The following is a 23,855-nucleotide window of genomic DNA, read 5'->3' as shown; positions in this document are numbered from 1 at the left end:
CTTAAGATGTTCAGTTCAGTTCAGTTCAGTGGCTCAGTCACGTCCAACTCTTTGCGACCTCATGAATCGCAGCACGCCAGGGCTCCCTGTCCATCACCAACTCCCGGAGTTCACTCAGACTCATGTCCATCGAGTCAATGATGCCATCCAGCCATCTCACCATCTGTCGTCCCCTTCTCCTCCTGTGCCCAAAGCCTCCCAGCATCAGAGTCTTTTCCAATGAGTCAACTCTTCGCATCAGGTGGCCAAAGTATTGGAGTTTCAGCTTCAACATCAGTCCTTCCAATGAACACCCAGGACTTATCTCCTTTAGGATAGACTGGTTGGATCTTCTTGCAGTCCAAGGGACTCTCAAGAGTCTTCTCCAACACCACAGTTCAAAAGCATCAATTCTTTGACCCTCAGCCTTCTTCACAGTCCAACTCTCACATCCATAGATAAGCACTGGAAAAACAATAGCCTTGACTAGACAGATCTTCTTTGGCAAAGTAATGTCTCTGCTTTTTAATATGCTGTCGAGGTTGGTCATAACTTTCCTTCCAAGGAGTAAGCGTCTTTTAATTTCATGGCTGCAGTCACCATCTGCAGTGATTTTGGAGCCCCAAAAAATAAAGTCTGACACTGTTTCCACTGTTTCCCCATCAATTTCCCATGAACTGATGGGACCAGATGCCATGATGTTAGTTTTCTGAATGTTGAGCTTTAAGCCAACTTTTCACTCTCCTCTTTCACTTTCATCAAGAGGCTTTTTAGTTCCTCTTTACTTTCTGCCATAAGGGTGGTGTCATCTGCATATCTGAGGGTATTGATATTTCTCCCGGCAATCTTGATTCCAGCTTGTGCTTCTTCCAGCCAAGCATTTCTCATGATGTACTCTGCATGTAAGTTAAATAAGTGGGGTGACTATATACAGCCTTGACCTACTCCTTTTCTATTTGGAACCAGTCTGTTGTTCCATGTCCAGTTCTAACTGTTGCTTCCTGACCTGCATATAGGTTTCTCAAGAAGCAGGTCAGTTGGTCTGGTATTCCCATTTCTTGAAGAATTTTCCACAATTTATTGTGGTCCACACAGTCAAAGGCTTTGGCATACTCAATAAAGCAGAAGTAGATGTTTTTCTGGAACTCTCTTGCTTTTTCCATGATCAAGTGGATGTTGGCAATTTGGCTCCTCTACCTTTTCTAAAACCAGCTTGAACATCTGAAAGTTCATGGTTCACATATTGCTGAAGCCTGGCTTGGAGAATTTTGAGGATTAATTTACTAGCATGGGAGATGAGTGCAATTGCTCGGTAGTTTGAACATTCTTTGTCATTGCCTTTCTTTGGGATTGGAATGAAAACTGACCTTTTCCAGTCCTGTGGCCACTGATGAGTTTTCCAAATTTGCTGGCATACTGAGTGCAGCCCTTTCACAGCATCATCTTTCAGGATTTGGAATAGCTCAACTGGAATTCCATCACCTCTGCTAGCTTTGTTCGTAGTGATGCTTTCTAAGGCCCACTTGACTTCACATTCCAGGATGTCTGGCTCTAGGTGAGTGATCACACCATCGTGATTATCTGGGTCGTGAAGATCTTTTTTGTACAGTTCTTCTGTATATTCTTGCCAGCTCTTCTTAATATCTTCTGCTTCTGTTAGGTCCATACCATTTCTGTCCTTTATCGAGCCCATCTTTGCATGAAATGTTCCCTTGGTATCTCTAATTTTCTTGAAGAGATCTCTAGTCTTTCCCATTTTTTTTTGTTTTCCTCTATTTCTTTGCATTGATCGCTGAGGAAGGCTTTCTTATCTCTCCTTGCTATTCTTTGGAACTCTGCATTCAGATGCTTATACCTTTCCTTTTCTCCTTTGCTTTTCACTTCTCTTTTTTTCACAGCTATTTGTAAGGCCTCCCCAGACAGCCATTTTATTTTATTTTTTTTTGCTTATCTTTTCCATGGGGATGGTCTTGATCCCTGTCTCCTGTACAATGTCATGAACCTCCATCCATAGTTCATCAGGCACTCTATCTATCAGTATAGCTTAACTCAGAGGTAATCTGATTTGTCCTCTGAGCTCTTAATATGACAGAATTCAAGTTTAACAACCTGAGGAGAGATGTATTTTGATATAGAGTTGCAAGAGTAACACTCTCCCTAGTGGCTCAGGCAGTAAAGAATGTATCTGAAATTTGTTGTGTTCCATCCCTGGGTTGGGAAGATCCCCTGGAGGAGGGCATGGCAACACACTCCAGTATTTTTCCCTGTGAAATCCTGCCGGGGTCCAGCCCCGGCTGATCCAGGGAGTTCGAAGTGGGGACGGCGTCAGCGAGGATCAGGATACAATAGCTTCAATTAGATATTAATTAGAGATATAAAGAGTAATAGAATGAGGATAGCTCAGCAGGAAAATTCAATGGAGAAAAGAGGCTGAGTAGCTTGGTTTACGCGGGAGACCAATAAAACTTCAAGACAAGAAGTTTGCACCACTTACGTAGGCCGCAGGCATCCTTCCGTTCTCCCAAGGGAGAGGAGACACTGAGGCCTTGCCGGTCGGATCTTAGACGCCCAGGCATAATTATTAAGCGTGGCGGGCTCCACGCTCCAGATGGAGACTCAGCCAGAGTTTGAGAGAGAGAGCGACATGGGGAGACCAGTATTTTGAGAAACTGATCCCAATTCTTTATTTTCCATGGTCTACTTTTATACACTGAGATGTTATGCAAAAGCCACGTGGGGTCAGCAGTCCTGACTTTTATTAAAGTCAGGTGCTTCATACAAATGTATACAGAGGTCTTAGGGGTGTTACATCATCTTCTGGCCAGGGGGGCCTGCTGACAATTTATGACCCTCTCCTTGTGACAGCGGTCAGTCAACCAGGACACTTATTTCTCCAGGGGTGATTATTCTTAAAACAGACGCCACCCAAATAAAGTTACATTCCTATAGGGTAAGGGTGTAGTGGGTTTTAGTTAAGGAAAGAATTTACTTAGCCTAAGGTCTCACGTGATTTATATCAAAGGTTAATACTTATTTCTTCTATATATTCATTAATGTGTGTAAGGGCAAGGGATGTGGAGACTTAGCAGCAAACATTGGCTCAACAAATGAAAAACTCTTCACCAATACAATTTCTAATCAGCCCACTATACTTATACTAATGGTTTTCTAACTTTTCTAAGGAACCTGTTTTTAGAAGGTTTAAAGCATCTCGTGCCTCTCATGGTTGGGAGGCTGTGAGCAATCACATGTGGCCAGACAAGCCTGTCAGGCAGGCTAGAGAAACTTCAGAGGAGTTCATAGGTTGAAACACTCCTATCACGCCCAGGAATTATTATTAACTGGAGCTCTAAGTTAACTCCTTCTCTGAAAGAGGTGGTGGGGGACAGCCCCTCTTAAAGTCAGAGGTGTAGGTGAGAGCACAAAGTAGTAAAGCAGGCAGACTCTGGTTATGGGGATAGATGCTCGAGGATTTCCAGGGAGACTCCTGAGGCTCAATCCCGCCTTTGTGTATGTCGAGCCTCCTTCCTCATGACCTTTGCCACGGGTGGAGTGCCTCACACTGGCCCCCAACAAAATCCCATGGACAGAGGAGCCTGGTGGGCTACAGTCCATGGGGCGGCAAAGAGTCAGCCAGGACTGAGCAACTGACATTTTCACTTTCATTTTACAAAAGTAACAAGCCACTCCCAACATAAAAGAAGGATGTATACTTCTCCATATGAAACATTATAGACATTTCCTTTCACATCATGATTTTATCCTTATTTTAAAAACAAAGTTTTGGTTAAAAGTTTCAACAAAACTTCTTCAGTCAATAAACTAAAATAATTGAAATAATGCTAATAAAAATGAGATGAGTAAAAGAAGTCTGACTAAATATGATATAAACATTAAATGGGCTTCCCTGGTGGTTCAGTGATAAAGAATCTGCCAGCAATGCAGGAGTCATGGGTGATGCAATTTTGATCCCTGGATTGGGAAATCCCCTAAAGGAAGGCATGGCAACCCACTCCAGTAGTCTTGCCTGGAGAATCCCATGAACAGAGAGGCCTGGTGGGCTACAGTCCATAGGGTCACAAAGAGTCTGAAGCAAATCAGCATTCATGCATATATTAAATATAAATGTCTGAGAAGAAAATCTCCTCTGAACATCCTAATAGTTGAAACAAAAAAGGAAATATTGTTCATTACTTAATTTCTATTTATTAAAAAGATTGAGCTATATGCAGTTATATAGATCATTAAAATAATATATTTGTTTTGTTAAAAGAACTGTATTTGAAAAGAAATATTAATGAGCATGAATCTTGTTAATAAATATTTTATTACGATTGTAAAATAACATTTTTAAATATTTCAATAAATCCAAAGTAATGTAGTTCTGGTTATTACTTTCCACTATATTACTGAAAACTTTACTAGATTCAGGGACTAGATGTTATGTGTAGAGAGCATAATAGTTTTACACACACAGTATCAGTAAAGATGACTATAAAGCTAGGAAAGTAGCAGTGCTTTAACAGATATTTTTTAGATAAATAATAATATACATGAAGCATGATAAACAGGTATTTTAATGAATTTTCCTCAAATATTAAATATTTCACATGAAATTCTGACAATGACTGAATGGTAGATTTTTAAAGATCAAGATATTTGGTGCACTGGGATGACCCAGAGGGATGGTATGGGGAGGGTGGAGGGAGGAGGGTTCAGGAAGGGGAACACATGTATACCTGTGGCAGATTCATTGTGATATATGGCAAAACCAATACAATATTGTAAAGTTAAATAAAATAAAATTAAAAAAAAAAGATATTTGAGAGCAGATATTTTTTATTTAGGCTACCCTGGTGGCTCAGACAGTAAAGACTCTGCCTGCAGTGCTGGGTTGGGAAGATCCCCTGGAGAAGTAAATGGCAACTCACTCCAGTATTCTTGCCTGGAAAATTCCATAGACAGAGGAGCCTGACGGGCTACAGTCCATGGGGTCACAAAGAGTTGGAATGATTGAGCTACTAATATACCCACGCATTTTCCATTACCTCTGTGAGGCCAAGATCATGGCTTCTGGGCCCATCAGTTCAGTTCAGTCACTCAGTCGTGTCCAACTCTTTGTGAACCCATGAACCACAGCACGCCAGACCTCCCTGTCCATCACCAAATCCTGGAGTTCACCCAAACCCACGTCCACTGAGTCAGTGATACCATCCAACTATCTCACCCTCTGTAGTCCCCTTCTCCTCCTGCCGTCAATCTTTCCCAGCATCAGGGTCTTTTCAAATGAGTCAGCTCTTCGCATGAGGTGGCTAAAGTATTGGAATTTCAGCTTCAACATCAGTCCTTCCAATGAACACCCAGGACTGATCTCCTTTAGGATGGACTGGTTGGATCCCCTGTCAATCCAAGGGACTCTCGAGAGTCTTCTCCAACACCACAGTTCAAAAGCATCAATTCTTCGGTGCTCAGCTTTCTTTATAGTCCAACTCTCACATCCATTCAAAACTATTGGAAAAAACATAGCCTTGACTAGACGGATCTTTGTTGGCAAAGTAATGTCTCTGTTTTTGAATATGCTCTCTAGGTTGACCATAACTTTCCTTCCAAGGAGTAAGCATCTTTTAATTTCATGGCTGCAATCACCATCTGCAGTGATTTGGAGCCCAGAAAAATAAAGTCAGCCACTATTTCCCCATTTATTTTCCATGAAGTGATGGGACCAGATGCCATGATCTTAGCTTTCTGAATGTTGAGCTTTAAGCTAACTTTTGCAGTCTCCACTTTCACTTTCATCAAGAGGCTCTTTAGTTCTTCTTCACTTTCTGCCATAAGGGTGGTTTCATCTGCATATCTGAGGTTATTGATATTTCTCCTGGCAATCTGGATTCCAGCTTGTGCTTCCTCTAGCTCAGCGTTTCTCATGATGTACTCTGAATATAAATTAAACAAGCAGGGTGACAATATACAGCCTTGACGTACTCCTTTTCTATTTGGAACCAGTCAGTTTTTCCATGTCCAGTTCTAACTGTTGCTTCCTGACCTGTATACAGGTTTCTCAAGAGGTAGGTCAGGTGGTTAGGTATTCCCATCTCTTTCAGAATTTTCCACAGTTTATTGTGGTCCACACAGTCAAAGGCTTTGGCATAGTCAATAAAGCAGAAATAGATGTTTTTCTGGAACTCTCTTGCTTTTTCAATGATCCAGCAGATGTCAATTTGTTCTCTGGTTCCATCACTTCATGGCAAATAGAGGGGGAAACAGTGGAAAGAGTGGCTGACTTTATTTTTTTGGGCTCCAAAATCACTGCAGATGGTGACTTCAGCCATGAAATTAAAAGACACTTCTTGGAAGAAAAGTTATGACCAACCTAGTCAGCATATTAAAAAGCAGAGACATTACTTTGCCAACAAAGGTCCATCTAATCAAGGCTATTGGTTTTCCAGCAGTCATGTATGAATGTGAGAGTTGGACTATAAAGAAAGCTGAGTGCTGAAGAATTGATGTTTTTGAACTCTGGTGTTGGAGAAGACTCTTGTGGGTCGCCTTCGACTGCAAGGAGATCCAACCAGTCCATCTTAAAGGAGATCAGCCCTGGGTGTTCATTGGAAGGACTGATGTTGAAGCTGAAACTCCAATACTTTGGACACCTGATGCGAGTTGACTAATTTGAAAAGACCTTGATGCTGGGAAAGATTGAAGGCAGGAGGAGAAGGCAATGACAGAGGTTGAGATGGTTGAATGTCATCACCGACTCAATGGACATGATTTTGGGTGAACTCCAGGAGTTGGCGATGGACAGGGAGGCCTGTTTTTCTGCAGTCCATGAGTTCGCAAAGAGTCAGACACGTCTGAGTGACTGAACTGAACTGCCTGCAATATAGGGTACCCCAGTTCAAAACCTAGGTCGGGAAGAATCCCTAGTGAAAGGAAAGGCTACCCACTCCAGTATTCTGGCTTGGAAAATTCCATGGACTGTACAGTCCATAGGGTCGCAAAGAGTTGGACACTACTGAATGATATTGACTTATGAGGCCAGGTGAAAATAAATAAATGGGTAATGTTACAGTACATGGGAAAGTACACTATCATATATTTTAAATGAAGTTTAAATTTTGAAATTTTTAGAATACTTTTTTGAGATTTATAGAAATATTGCAAGATATTTCAATCAGGTCTCATATACTCTGCACCAAATTTCCCTTATTACTAATAATGAATCAAATGAGTTATTAACATTGATTAAAGTTCTACTTTTGTCATAGTTCCTTAGTTTTATCCAATGTCCTTTGCTATTACAGCATTTCCCATTCAAGATACAGCATGACATTTAATTGTCAGGTCTCTGAAGACTTCTCTTATCTGTGATAGTTTCTGGGGCACTCCTGGTTTTTAATGACCTTGACATTTTTGAGAGCAGGTACAATTTTATATAATGCTCTTCAATTGGGATTTGTCTAATGTGTTTTTTCTCATGATTACACTGGAGTTGTGAACTTGAGGGAGGAAGGGCAAAGAGGAAATGTGCCATTTCCTTACCTCATATCAAGGTTATATGCTATCAACAAGCCTTATCATTATTGATGCTAACTGGTAACTATTATTGGTAACCTGGCTGAAATTGTTTGTCAGGTTTCTTCACTGTAAAATTACTCTATCACTTCCCCCATTTCATGGTGTACTCTTTTGAAAGAAGTCAACCTATACAGTCCACACATATGGAGTGGAGACTTATGTGCTCCCATACTAAGGTAATAGTATTTGCATATGTATTTGGAATTTTGCTGCATGAGAGATTTATCACTGTTCTTTCATTATTTATATATTTATTTAATCTTTTATTTATATCAGCATGGAATCTTGGATGGGTATTTTATGATTGGGTTATAATCCAATTGTTCTGTATTGATTTATATGATCAAATTATTTTCCTGCTTTGTGTTTGGGGCCCCTTCTGTGGAATTCTCTGTTAAATTCTGTATAACATTTACATACCTCTACAGGTTGCTCAGTGGAAAAGAATCCACATGCCAACTCAGGAGATGCAGGAGACCTAGGTTCAATTCCTAGGTTGGGAAGATTCCCTGAAGGAGGAAATAGTAACCCCTTCTAATATTCTTGCCTGAAAAATCTCATGGATAGAGGGGCCTGGCAGGCCGCTGTCCATGGGGTCACAAAGAGTTGTACTTGACTGAGCAACTGAGCACATTATATCATTTTGTGTAGGTTTTTTTTCTCTCTTTTTTGGTTTGTGAGCATTTCATTACTTTCTGTCACTTTAAACTACTCCAGGCTCATTTGTGTATCTCCTGCCCTGGTCCTAAAATTTGTCCTTTCTCATAGGAGCCCTGTTTCATTTTATTAATGAGTGAAATCATAAACTAAAGTCTGGGTGCTTGGTCTGCTTGCTGCAGTGAGGCCTGCATTGTTTCTAGACCCTCTCAACTAGCAGAACAAGGAAATATATGTGTGAATACAACCTATCTATACACTTCAATCCATAAATATTTCCATATGTATATGTCTGAACTTCAGTTACATAGGAGTTCATACTGTGGTCTTCAACTCTATATGATTACTGCATGGGTTACTCTGGTTTCCCCTGCGACTTCTTTGTAAACTCTCACTGCACTAGTGAGAAACATGGCTTTCACCATCAGTCATCAGTTTTCAATACCAGTACCAGCATACCTGTATAGCAATATCAGAATTCTTAATCATCTATATCTTCAGGGAAACACATTGTTATCAGCTAGAATATGGTGCCGATTAAAAATTTCTTTTGTTTCTAAATTTACTTATGTCTTTCATTTCCAAAGTGCCTGTGGTCAACACATTTCCCCCTATTCTCTTCAGAAAGGTCGTTTCAGACATTTTTAATACAGTTAGATTGTTTTGCCCTATTTTTCATTCCTTCCTGGGATTCTTCAACCTACTAAATTATTTTTTTTTAATTTGCATACATTAAGATTTACTCTTTGAACTATAAGGTTGTATTCATTTTGACAAATGGATAACATCATGTACCCGCAAATGCAATTACATATAGGATACAGTCACCACTTTAAAACATGCCCTGTATTTAACCTATTCAAACATACTCTGACTCCACAAATCCCTGGGAACTATCAATCTTTTTTCTGTCTCTGTAGTTTTGACTTTTCTAGGTTTCTCTATAACTGGAATCATAAATGCATAGCCTTTTCAGATTGGCCTCTTTCACTTAGCGATATTCATTTATAGTTGATTCATATCTTTTGTGGCTAATGAAAGTGAAAGTTGCTCAGTCATGTCTGACTCTTTGTGACCCCATGGACTATACAGCCAATTGAATTCTCCAGGCCAGAATACTGGAGTGGGTAGCCTTTCCCTTCTCCAGGGGATCTTCCCAAGTCAGGGATCAAACCCAGGTCTCCCGCATTGCAGGTAGATTCTTTACCAACTGAGCTACCAGGAAATCTCAAGAATATTGGAGTGGGTAGCCTATCCCTTCTCCAGGGGATCTTCCCGACCCAAGAATTAAACTGGGATCTCTTGCACTGCAAGTGGATTTTTTACCAACTGAGCTAACAGGGAAGCCCTTGATGTGGCTTAATAACTAATTTTAATTATTTAATAATATTACACTATATTGTGCCACAACTTGTTTATACATTTACCTATTAATGGGGCTACTGGTGGCTTCCTTTTCAGAGAATAAGAATAAATCTGCTATAAATATTCATATGTAGCCTTTTGTGAGGACATAACATTTCAGATCAGTTAAGTATCTAGATTTTGGCTGAAAGATCATATGGCAAGGTTACATTTAGATTTGTAAGAAACATCCAAATTATCTTCCAAAGTTATGCATTTTACATTTCCTCTACTAATGGATTAGCATTCCTGTTGCTCTGCATCCTTGCCAGAAATTTGTAATATGAATATATTTTAACTATAGTTATTATAATAGTTGTATAGTAATATTTCATTACTGTTTTAATTCAAAATTCCTTAATGAAGTATGATGTAGTACATATTTTCATATTTTATTTTTCATCTATATGTATTTGTTAATGAGGTCTCTGAACTTGTCTTTTGTCCAGTTTTAAAATTGAGTTGCTTGTTTTCTTATTGTTGAGTTATAAAATTTTTTTGCATATTTTGGATCTAAGACCTTTACCAAAAATATCTTTAGAAAATATATTCTCCAAGTCTGTGTCTTTACTTTCAACTTTAATGACAGTGTATTTCACAGAGTTTAGACTTGTAGTTTTAATGAAATTACCAGGTTTTTCTTCCATATGGATTGTACTTTTGGTGTTGAATCTAAAAACTCATGATCATTAGGTCATATAGACTTTCTCCTATGTTTTCTACTAAGAATTTTGCATTTTAAACTTAGATCTATGATTTCGAGATCATTTTTGAGAAAGGTATAATGCTTGTTTGTATGTTTATTCTGTTTTGAATATTGACGTCCAATTCCTCTGGTAGTATTTGTTGAAAAGTTTGTCCTTTATTTATTGAAATTGCCAGTGTTCCTTTGTGATTGCAGGAACATAGATCAGTTGCCTAAATTTGTGTTGTCTATTTATGAGCTCTTTTTTTCTGTTCTAATGACCAGTGTTTCAATTGTTTCCCCAATACCATGCTGCCCTAACATAGCTTTATAAAGAGTCTTGAAATTGGTAATGTAAGCCTTGTAATTTTATTCTTGTTTAGTATCTTCTTGATAATTTTTGGTTCTTTGTCTTATCCACAGATAAAGGATGGCTGTGATTTTGATTGAGATGGTGCTGAAACTATAGATGAAGTTGGTAATATAATAATAACTTCAAGTCTTCCATCTGATTAACATGAAATTTCAGCTCTTTAGACCTTTTGTTTTTCTTTCACTAGAATTTTTAAATTCTGTATTTTTTTAGTTTTATACCTATGTATTTCATTATTCTCAGTGCTATTTTTTTCAGATTCCAGTTGTATATTGCTTGAATATAGAAAAGCTATCAATTTTTAGAATATTAACCTTATATCCAAGCAATACCTGCTTTTTAGTTCCAGGCTATTTTTTGTCAACTGTTTGGGATTTTTAAAAATCATATTATCTATGAACAGGAAAAGTCTTATTTCTTTATTTCCAATCTTTATACATTTTGCTTACTTTTCTTGTTAATAGGCTAACTCGGTCTTCCATTAAAATGTTGTATAGGAGTGGTGAAAGAGATGAAATCCTTATATTGTTTCTGATATTTGTGATAAAGCATCTGTTTTCTTACCAGATGCTTGATGTTTGATGTTAGCTGTAGAGCTGTAAATGTTTTACTTCAAGTGGAAGAAATTCTCTTCTATTTCTAGTTTTCTGAGCTTTATAAAATCATCAGTGAGTGATGTTTATTTTTAATATATTATTAATGCAGTGAATTATATTGATTGATTATTATTGCTATAGTATTGAATTAGCCTTTTATAGGTGGCATAAATTCCATCTGGTCATGGTATATGATTCTTTTAATCTAGAGTTAAATTCAGTTACAGTATTGTCTGGAAGATTTTTGCATTTATTTTCATGAGAGATACTGGCTTTCAGTTTGGTATTAGAACAATGCTGGTGTCACAGAATGAGTTAATAATGGGTCACTTTGTTTTTATATTTTGGGAAAGATTGTGAGAAGTTAGTATTATTTCTTCTTTAAATGTTTGATATAATTTACCAGGGAAAGCTTCTGAGTTTGAGGATTTCTTTTTTGTAATTATTGGGTCAATTTCCTGAACACATACAGGTCTGTTGGGGCTTCCCAGGTGGCCCTAGGGGTAAAGAACCTGCCTGCCAGTGCAGGAGACATAGGAAATGTGGGTTCGATTCCTGGGTCAAGAAGATCCCCTTGAGAAGGGCATGACAGTCCACTTCAGTATTCTTGCCTGGCAAATCCCATAAACAGAGGAGGCTGGCAGGCTACCATAGGGTCGCAGAGAGCCAGACACAACTGAAGTGACTTAACACACACATTGGTCTATTTAGATTTTTTGTTTATCCTTGAATGAGTTTTAGTTGATTATGTCTTTCAGGGAGTTAGTCTATTTCTTCAAATTTAGCATATTTGTAAACACAAAGTTGTTGATAGTACTCCTTTATCACTCTTTATCTCCATGATATTAGTGGTAATGAACTTCTTTCATTTCTAGCATTAATTTGTGACTTCTTTATTTTATTGGGTTGCATGGGTAGAGGTTTATCTGTTTTATTAATCTTTTCAAAGAATCAACTTTTACTTTCATTCATTTTCTCTGATTGATTTCTTGATTTCAAATTCATTAATTTCTGCTCTTTTAAAATTATTTGTTTTCTTTAACTTAAAATGGTCTTCTTTCCAAAATTTCCTAAGGTGAATGCTTTAATAATTAATTAATTTCAAATCTTCCTATTTTTTTAATGTATGCACTTATTTCTAAATCCTTAGAACTAATTTTCTATAAAGTTTGATCTTTTATGTTCTATAAGTTCAAATATATTTTTTAAAATTTTTACTTGAGAATTCTTCTTTGATCCATGTATTATTTAGAATTATGTTATTTAATATCCAAATATTTGGAATTTCCAACTATCTTCTATTATTGATTCCTAATTTAATTTCATGTGGATGAGAACATACTTTGATTTCTATTCTTTTATTATTTTAAGGTATATTTTATAGCCCAGAACATATTTTCCTATTATTGAGTGGAGCATTCTATAAATGTTGATTATTTAGTGCTGTTTAGGTCAGCTATCTTTTCTGATTTTCTACCTTTTTGATCCATGAATTACTGAAAGAGAAAAGCTGATGAATTAAACTACAGTGGTAGGTTGGCTTATTGCTCCTTGCATCATTCTACCAGTTTTTGCCACACACATTTTTAATTCTGTATTGTTATGTAGAAGCACATTTGAGATTATTACATCCTTTTTGGAGAATTAACAAATTGACTATTTTATCATCATGCAACACTCTTCTTAATTGTCCATCATTTTTTGGTCTCAAATTTGTTTACCTGAAATTAATATAGCAATTCCAGCTTTTATTTTATTACTGTTAGCAAGGTAAATATTTTCCCATTCCTTTACTTTTAACCAATGTGAGATTTTATACTTAAAGTGAATTTTTCTTATAAATAAAATATAATGGGGCCTTTTTATTCATCCACTCTGGCAATCTGTCTTTAATTAGTATATTTATACCATTCATATTACAGAGGTCAATTTTTATTATTCAGATAATCAAAAAGTGTTGTTCCAAAATGGTAGAACAAAATAATAAATACTTGTAATAAAGTGTTGGCTTTATTAAATGTGTTAAAAATAGAAGGTGAGATAATGTTAACACAAGAAATTAATGATTAGACTTCAAGACTTTACTTTCTTTGAATGCATATCTGTCCCAAAGATATGCAGAAATAGAGATGGTATTCTGTGTACCTACCACAACTCTTCTAAGCAAGATGTTCCAGGAATAATCTAATGACTGTAATTCTAAGTAACAAAATAGTAACCAGTAAACATTTCATCCTTTGAGTGATCAGGTGTTTGCGGTTTATCTCTTTTCTGCCTTTGGAATTTCCAGTTTGGCAAACCATTTGTCTTTTCTCCTTGGAACATAAAGTAATGATCATTAAAAACAGTTTGGCTTCCGTAATTTAAAAGAATGGTTTGGATGAAAAAGAATACATATTAAATTGGAGATGGTTTAGTCTTTTCACTAAGGCAGCACTAAATTAAAAGTGCTTCTCTATGTAACCCAGAATACATTTGGCCAAAGTTTATTTTTATTGCCATTCTTTTTTGCCCTTATGTATTTTCCCATCAGCAAGTTTGAAAAGACAATCTTGTACTTTACTCCAAAACATCATAAGCTCTCTGTAATGTTCACAACTGTATTGTTTTTTTGTTTTTTTTTTTTTGGTCCAAGTATTCTAAGTAAACATTTTTAAAAATTCCCTTCCTGAGATATGGTGGAATAGTTGGATGACATGTAATGGCTGGTGATCTCTGCTTCTCATAAGTATCTTTGTATATGACATCATTTAGTTTAGTCATTGTTTTTCGCAATGTATTTTGTGGTGAATTGTCACACTCAATATTCTTTTTTTGTTGGTGAGTGTCTCCATGGGTCATGAATTGGATACTAAGTACCAGACAGTCTGACTCCAGAAAAGTAGAAAGCTTTTATAAAGGGATTTCTATTTACTGCAAGGATTTCTATTAGTGCATGATGACCAAATAAAAAAATACAGTCAGCAAGAATAATAGTGTATATGGTTATAGTGCATTACAGTAGACACATAGAATATGTTTATAAAAATATTGATTTTAATTTGTTAATATTAACTTGTATATTAATAACATAAAGGGAAACAAACATACATATCAAATCCCTGATTTACAGGTGAGCTAAAATTTAAATAAGAAAAAAGTTAAAATTATTTTGTCATAAAGTTGCATATTTTCAAATTCTTAACTTTCATAGATCAACCATATGAATAAACAGTAAGCTACTCAGATATTAGTTTATATTTCTTATGTGAATGAAAAGAGACTGAAGGTATAAATATTAGAAAGTTTAGATATCTATTTCTACTTAATACTGAGTGCAATTAATTCATCGTGTGTACACATTGCAGCTTTACACACTTATTTTTAATTTGTTAACCTATCAGTTCCATAAAGACTCTTAGGAAATATAGTTTCATAAGATAATAGATTGCCAGAAAAATATTTAATTATCTTAAAAAAAGGATAATTATCACAGAAAAACAAATTACACTTTAAGGCTGATTTGGTGTCATATGGTTTCATACTGTATTGTTAAACATATCAATATTTATGTAAGATAGGAGCTGACCGTTTCTATGGCAACATTCCAATACTAATCATTATCTCTGTACTTTGTTACAGAAAAGAGAGGTTGAGAATTCATTAAAACTTTGAACTGATAGTCTTTGAAATATAGTATGATTATAGAAATTTAGTATTTTATAATGGTTTGTATTAAATAAATAGCTTAGATATTTTCCCATGCTCTTTTCCCACTTCTTTCATCTCTTCTCTGGATAAATAATGTAGTCAGGTTTTTTTGGAGAAACAGAGAAATAGAATATGTGTGCATGCATGTGGGTGTTCTCAAAATAATGTATAAAGTATAAAAAATAATTAGCTTAACTTTACTTAAATAATAAAGAACCAGTGTTGTCTGTGTTTTAATGCAACCACTTACCTAAGTTGCTTTTATATATATGTAATAGAATCGCCTTGTGGATTTATAGAAGATGGCAAGTCTGAAACCCGCAGTGTAGGCTGACAGGTTGGAGAACTGAAGTTGAAGACTAGACGCAATCTGCTGCAGATTTCCTTTTGCTGGGGTCGAGGGGAGGAGAGGACAGTCCTTTGTTCTTTTCAGATACTCAGCTGGGTAGATGAACTCCACCCCCACACATTACTGTGAGCATTCTGCTTCACTCAAAGTCCATTGATTTAAGTATAAATCTTATCCAAAAGCACCCTCATAGAAACATCAAGAATAATATTTGGTGAAATATCTGATCATCATGTCCTGAGTATTCTTTGGAAGGACTGATGCTCAAGCTGGAGCTCCAATACTTTGGCCACCTGATGCAAAGAACTGACTCACTGGAAAAGGCCCCGATGCTGGGAAAGATTGAAGGCAGGAGGAGAAGGAGATGACAGAGGATGAGATGGTTGGATGGCATTACTAACCAAATGAACATGAGTTTGAGCAAGCTCTAGGAGTTGGTGATGGACAGGGAACCCTGGAGTTGTGCAGTCTGTGGGGTCACAAAGAGTTGGACATGACTGAGCAGCTAACTGATCTGAACTGAACTGGTTATCATAGCCTCGACAAGTTGTCACATAAAATTAACCATTACAAGTACATTTGTATATTTGTGACTATAGAGTGAAACAACCAGTGTATTCACTGATTGCCCCAAAAGGGGGAAAAATAAGCACAAAATTCTGTGATGTGTCTTAATTCTTTTTATCAATTTTTTGACAGTTAAATCCATCTTTTCTTTCATTTCACACAAGATGCTTTGTAAGTTCTTAAAAATTTTATAAAGCTTTAAAAGATGACCTAACTGTACTTAGGTAATAAGGAATCATTATTGCCTAGGTTTGAATACAATCACTTACCTAAGTTGCTGTACCACAAACTTTAAATAAACTATAAAATCTATTCTTATATAAGTTATGTAGTGCTATTCCCTTTTAGTTCAGAAATGTTTATGATAAAATTTGGTGGAGTTATTTTTAAATATTGCACAATCAAGAAAGATAACAACTTGAATAAATTTGTTGGTTCTGGATATTTGTAATCATATTGCCATATTAGGTAAAATGGCAATCGATATGCAGTTGAGAATTTTTATGGAAGATAGTTATGAGAAACTGGATATCTAAATTCTTATAAATATGTCTTTCTTACACTTTTGTCTTATACTTGATGCTAAGTGTTGATTAGATGTCTTAATGTTTCCATTCTTTAAACAACACAGAAATAATAGTCTATTGTGATAATCACTTAAAGCATCCTTTCAGCATAGATGATCACATTTAATTATTAAAATAAAATATAAAGCTTGATGTAAGATACAGCAATTGGAATCACTAGAACACCATTTGAATGATGTATTTTTAACACATATTGGGTGTATCTCAGCTTCATGCATAGAAAAGATAACGGAAGGTATGAAAAATGTAGCTCATCCATTTACATGGCAGTATCTAATGTAAGGAATTCATGGGAATTGACATATTGTGTGTTGGGTAATTTGTGGGGAGAATCTCACACCTTTTCTGAACTACTGAGGCACAATTTGAAAACAGCAGGAGGCACAGAACTTTAGGGATGACAAGGCTGAGTAAAACATGGTATTTATTAGTTTTTCCTTATAGCAATGCTGCATGTAGTTCCCTGAATTAAATGTAGGGCAACATACTCCCTTTACATAAAAGAGAAAACCAAAACTAAATGGCACTATTTGAGGCTTGAACTATAAATAACTTCAGTTCTGTTTGTTGCTTTTTTTTCCGGCCCTGGGATTGGTGACTAAGACAGATGATATACAGTGAATATCATTTCATTTTACATTGTTAGACTGATCATTAAATTGGCTTCTGAATTGCTAAATGATTGGCAACCTCAAAAGTGGAATGCAGAGAGTAGAGGAACCACTATACTACGCAACAAATTAAACAAAGTGTGCAGAAGACCTTATCTAAAAATTGCAAGGTGGTAATCTTTGGGAATTTATGTAATTTAAATTATCTGTAAAATGTGGTTCATAATAATATAAAGATTAAATTAAGCAATTGTGGGAAATGTTGGTAATTTGTAGTATTAGGCTTTTAACAGTGTTTATTGAGTCTCTTTATTCCAGGAACAGGATATACAGCAATAAACAAAAGAGTCAAAATCTTTGCCCTTGAGGAACTTTAAATTCCTGGGAAGGCGTGGGGCTAAAATCAAGCAAATAAACAATCAAATGCACAGTAAACCCAATGACAAGAAGTACAATGAACAAAAATAAAGTTTGATAAAGGAAATGGGCACAGGTGTCTCCCAAACTGTTGTGTGTGTTTGTAGGTAGCTGATCCTATTTTATGTGGAGTGCTTAGGGAATACTCTAATTATGAGGTGTACTTTGATGAAGCATAAAAACCCAAAGAGAAGAGAGTGAATAGCATACTCAATAATCAACAATGAGGGCAAGGGCTGGGATATAGAGAGCAAAGAAGAGGGCAGGGGATGAGGAGAGAGCCACCACGGGATTAGAGAATGTCAACCTTACTGGTTACTCTCAGGAGCACGGTTCCACTGAGGGCCATGGGCAGCTACTAGAAGGCTTTGAGGAAAGGCACCATCTGGCACACACTTTAAGAGGCTCACTCCAGAAGCTTTACTGAGAAAAGGCTGAAGAGAGGAAAGGGCAGACGTGGTCCCTAAGTGTTCAGTGCCATTGTATCACTGTCATCTTTTAAAATACTATACATTTAACATTCATTCCTTTTATGTAAAATAAATTAGGGTGAATGCCACAATATAAAACATCTTCTCATGAAGAGTAAAATAAGTTTTATTTGTTCATTTAGCATATATCTCCTCTGTTTCATACTTTTTCCTGTAATAAAATTTCTACTTTTAGTAACAGCTGCAGGGACAGCAGCCAAAACTGTGATAGAAGTGATAACAACATTTCTATGTGATTTTTCAAATTTTACTATCAATGTTCCTGTAGATTTCTTACCTCTCTTGGCAAATGAACTAGACAAAAAGAAATCTTTATCAGTTCATACTTCTGATTCACCCATTGTGAACCAACCAAAACAGTACTTCTCTATTATTTATTTATTTATTTATTTTGCGATTGTCTATATCCCTACAAGGCAATTATTTTTCATGTCTTCTTTTTAGGCCACGGAGATTTTACAAAGAAATCAGTGATTTTATATATGGAAACAATGACTTCTCTGTTTTATCAAAATATATAATTATCTACTTGTATATTAGAAATGTTTAAGATTTTAGATCTAAAACATGTAATTTAGGTCCACTGGCATCAGTGAAAAGTTGTGTACCATTATTTGTATACTTATTTAGCCAAAGATCAATAAATGCTCAATGATATTTCTGCATAGACTTAGTCTTAATATGTGGCTTTCGAAAAACCATCTCCTGAGGATTTTCACCACCAGAATCGATATTCATGTCTACCCTCATGCTGACTGATTTATGTTTTGTTACAGATTGCACCTCAGCAACTTAAATGCAGCCATAAAGCAGGTAACCATCCATCAATGCACTAGCAGTACTTGGAAAACTCACATTTAGTTACTAATAGGAAGCCAGGTGGAAACAAAAGTAATTTATTCTTTATTGTTATATGTATATAGACACGTATTAAAGAAATAGACTCAAAATTGACTTGATTCACTCACTTCAGGGTGAGTGAATGAATGCGATACTAATATTCTTTATGAAAATACTAGAGAAGGATTCAACATAAAAGCAGCCAAATGGTTGCTAATTAGATTCCTCTTGGCCTGGAATTTGTATACCATGATTTTTATATCTTGGCATGGGTTCACCCAATAAATGTGCTCTAATTTCTTCAATATCGTTATGTAAATTTATAATGTATGTGAAAGTTTGGGAACAGGTTTAGATACATAAAATGGAACCAGTAAAGAAGCCATATGCTGTTTGTTTGTTTGTTTGTTTTAATCATTTCCCTGCCTCCTCTCTCTTTCCTTCCTTCATTCCCTTTCCCATTTTTCTTTTTTCTTTCCTCTCTCTCTTTCTTTATCTCATGAGAAGGCATGCTATATTATAGTAAGAGTGGAAAATGACAATATTAAGGAAATTATTATACTAAAATCTTTATAATTAGAGTTGTTTCAGGCTCAAATTCTATGTGGTAATAATGGAGTTTCATATTAAGTGGATAAAACATAGAGGGTGATATGATTCAGGAACCATCATGTTTAAACAAACAAACAAAAATACATGAGTTTTTCTGTTAAAGGCCGAGCAGTGGTAGCATTTCAGAACAACATGCTTCAAGTTTGATGTACTGTCTTACTGGATGAGTTGCTAGGTCCCCAGTAACAAGGATTTAATTGCAGGAATGAAGAGAGTGGCAGTAGATTTGCCCCTCTGTCTTAGTCAGCCTGGGCTGTCTTAATAAAATACCATAGACATGGCTTAAACAGTAGACCCTTATTTTCTCACAATCCTGGAAACTGGAAGTCTAAGATCAGGGTGATAGTATGGTAAAGTTCTGGGGAGACCACTTCATGGTTTGCCAGTTCTTGTTGTAGCCTCACAATCCTGGAAACTGGAAGTCTAAGATCAGGGTGATAGTATGGTAAAGTTCTTGGGAGACCCACTTCATGGTTTGCCAACTCTTGCTATAGCAACTAGGAAAAGCTGTGCATGGTTGAAGAGAGAATAAATTCTCTGGTGTCTCTTCTTTAAGGGGCACTGATTTCATCACCAGGGGCTCATCCTCATGACTTCATCTAAACTTATCCTTGGAAAGTAGAATTGGGGGGGGGGGACACATATTCAGTTCATAACACCCTCTAAAAATTCTTGTGATTCATTATTTATTCTTTGGAATCCTGCTGATGCAGATTTTCAGCACTATTAAATAAGGGCAATTAATAGAAATAGCTGAGTCCTAATTAGTAGCTAAAAATCCTACATCTCTGAACAGTGATTCTTAGTCAGTCAGCTTTATTTCCCCTTTTCTGAAGGAGAGATAAGAGAAGAGATACACACACAGAGATAAGATACACAGAGAAGAGACTCAGACATCACAAGACAAATAGATGAAAGGAAGTAACAAGATTCTTTAATAAGTACTAGCCAGGGTATTTCTTTTTACATAAATCAATTAAAGGACTCGCACAAAGAGCATAAGACATGCAAAAGAAATGGCCAAAAAAACAGGAATTCTGAAAAATGCTTGCTTTCTAAAGTAAACAGTTCTAGTCTTGTAGAAATTAGTAGACTTCTACATAAGCCCAACTATTCATGTTATAAGGGCAACTGATTTGAGTAAATAGAGATAAATACAGTTTGTAAGAGAGTAAAGCAGTATTTCATTTCAGTGAATTTTAATAAGCATTTAATGTTCCTTAAAACGTAAAGCAATTATTGGAATATGAAAATACCCAAATGGTTGAGTGTCTTGATTATACACGTATAGCCAATTCATATTATTTAAATTACACAAAAATTTTTTCATCAGAGCATATAATCCAAGCAGACTTCCCATTTAATAACAATAGACACAGAATTCAGTGTAAGTTCAAACCCTCTTCAAGACAGCATTTCTAACTTCTGCTTCAAAATTGTACATTAAATGTAAGCTTTCACTTTCCTGCCCTCCCAAATTGCAATGTAGCTGAATGAACAAAGGAAGAGTGGGAATCGCTAAAGGTAATGGAATTAGGAAAGTATATTGTCAACAGCCTATCTTTAAATGGAATACTTCTATAAAGCTTGAGCCAGAATTCATCCTGGTGAAGTCTGAAAACCATAGTGGCACAGAAGAGGATGAATGTGGCAGAGAGAGCTCCTATCCCCAAATGAAACATAGGAAATTAGGCATTTGTAGATGGCCAGGTCATCTGAGTTAAATTCACCCATTCCAGTCCATTTTAGTTCGCTGATTCCTAGAATGTCAACGTTCAGTCTTGCCATCTCCTGTTTGACCACTTCCAATTTGCCTTGATTCATGGACCTGACATTCCAGGTTCCTATGCAATATTGCTCTTTACAGCATCGGACCTTGCTTTTATCACCAGTCATATCCACAGCTGGGTATTGTTTTTGATTTGGCTCCATCCCTTCATTCTTTCTGGAGTTATTTCTCCACTGATCTCCAGTAGCATATTGGGCACCTACCGACCTGGGGAGTTCCCCATTCACTATCCTATCATTTTGCCTTTTCATACTGTTCATGGGGTTCTCAAGGCAAGAAAACTGAAGTGGTTTGCCATTCTCTTCTCCAGTGGACGGCATTCTGTCAGACCTTTCCACCATGACCCTCCCGTCTTGGGTGGCCCCACATGGTATGGCTTAGTTTCATTGAGTTAGACAAGGCTGTGGTTCGTGTGATCAGCTTGGCTAGTTTTCTGTGATTATGGTTTCAGTGTGTCTGCCCTGTGATGCCCTCTCGCAACACCTACCGTCTTACTTGGGTTTCTCTTACCTTGGACGTGGGGTATCTCTTCAAAGCTGCTCCAGCAAAACGCAGCCACTGCTACTTACTTTGGACGAGGGGTTTCTCCTCACAGCTGCCCCTCCTGACCTTGAACATGGAGTAGCTCCTCTCGGCCCTCCTTTGCCCATGCAGCTGCTGCTCCTTGGACGTGGGGTTGCCCCTCTCAGCCACCTCCCCTGACCTCGGGCATGGGGTAGCTCCTCTCAGCCTCTGCCCCTGAACTCAGGCGGGTGGTAGCTCCTCCTGGCCGCTGCCCTGACCTTGGAGGTGTAATAGCTCATCTTGGCTGCTGCCCTTGTCCTACTACTAAGGGAAGGAATCCCTTAGAAGAAATGGAGTAGCCATGATGGTCAACAAAAGAGTCCAGAATGCAGTACTTGGATGCAATCTCAAAAATGACAGAATGATCTCTGTTTGTTTCCAAGGAAAACCATTCAATGTCACGGTAATCCAAGCCTATGCCCCAACTAGTAATATGGAAAAAGCTGAAGTTGAACGGGTTTATGGAGACCTACAAGACCTTTTAGAACTAACACCCCAAAAAGATGTCCTTTTCATTATAGGGGACTGGAATGCAAAAGTAGGAAATCAAGAAACACCTGGAGTAACAGGCAAATTTGGCCTTGGAATACGGAATGAAGTAGGGCAAAGGCTAAGAGAGTTTTGACAAGAGAATGCATTGGTCATAGAAAACACCCTATTCCAACAACAAAAGAGAAGACTCTACACATGGACATCACCAGATGGTTGACACCGAAATCAGATTGATTATATTCTTTGCAGCCAAAGAATGGAGAAGCTCTATACAGTCAGCAAAACCAGAGCGGGAGCTGACTGTGGCTCAGACCATGAACTCCTTATTGCCAAATTCAGACTTAAATTGAAGAAAGTAGGGAAAACCACTAGATCATTCAGGTATGATCTAAATCAAATCCCTTATGACTATACAGTGGAAGTGAGAAATAGATTTAAGGGAGTAGAACTGATAGAGAGAGTGCTTGATGAACTATGGACAAAGGTTCATGACGTTGTACAGGAGACAGGGATCAAGACCATCCCCATGGAAAAGACTGCAAAAAAGCAAAATGGCTGTCTGGGGAGGCCTTACAATAGCTGTGAAAAGAAGAGAAGCAAAAGGGAAAATGAAAGATATAAGCATCTGAATGCAGAGTTCCAAAGAATAGCAAGGAGAGATAAGAAAGCCTTCCTCAGCAATCAATGCAAAAAAATAGAGGAAAACAACAAAATGGGAAAGACTAGAGATCTATTCAATAAAATTAGAGATACCAAGGGGACATTTCATGCAAAGATGGGCTCGATAAAGGACAGAAATTGTATGGACCTAACAGAAGCAGGATGTATTAAGAAGAGGTGGCAAGAATACACAGAAGAACTGTACAAAAAATCTTCACAACCCAGATAATCATGATGGCGTGATCACTCACCTAGAGCCAGACATCCTGGAATGTGAAGTCAAGTGGGCCTTAGAAAGCATCACTAGGAACAAAGGTAGTGGAGGTGATGGAATTCCAGTTGAGCTATTTCAAATCCTGAAAGATGATGCTGTGAAAGTGCTGCACTCAACATGCCAGCAAATTTGGAAAACTCAGCAGTGGCCACAGGACTGGAAAAGGTCAGTTTTCATTCCAATCCCAAAGAAAGGCAATGCCAAAGAATGCTCAAACTACCGCACAATTGCACTCATCTCACACGCTAGTAAAATAATGGTCAAAATTCTGCAAGCCAGGCTTAAGCAGTCCGTGAACTGTGAACTTCCAGATGTTCAAGCTGATTTAGAAAAGGCAGAGGAACCAGAGATCAAATTGTCAACATCCACTAGATCAGGGAACACGCAAGAGAGTTCCAGAAAAAGACATGTATTTTTGCTTTATTGACAATTCCAAAGCCTTTGACTGTGTGGATCACAATAAACTGTGGAAAATTCTGAAAGAGATGGGAATACCAGACCACCTGACCTGTCTCTTGAGAAACCTATATGCAGGCCAGGAAGCAACAGTTAGAACTGGACATGGAACAACAGACTGGTTCCAAATAGCAAAAAGAGTATGTCAAGGCTGTATATTGTCACCCCACTTATTTAACTTCTATGC

Source organism: Bubalus kerabau, chromosome 16, assembly GCF_029407905.1.
Source record: "Bubalus kerabau isolate K-KA32 ecotype Philippines breed swamp buffalo chromosome 16, PCC_UOA_SB_1v2, whole genome shotgun sequence".
Lineage (NCBI taxonomy): Eukaryota > Metazoa > Chordata > Mammalia > Artiodactyla > Bovidae > Bubalus > Bubalus kerabau.
Note: the sequence above shows the minus strand (reverse complement) of the source record.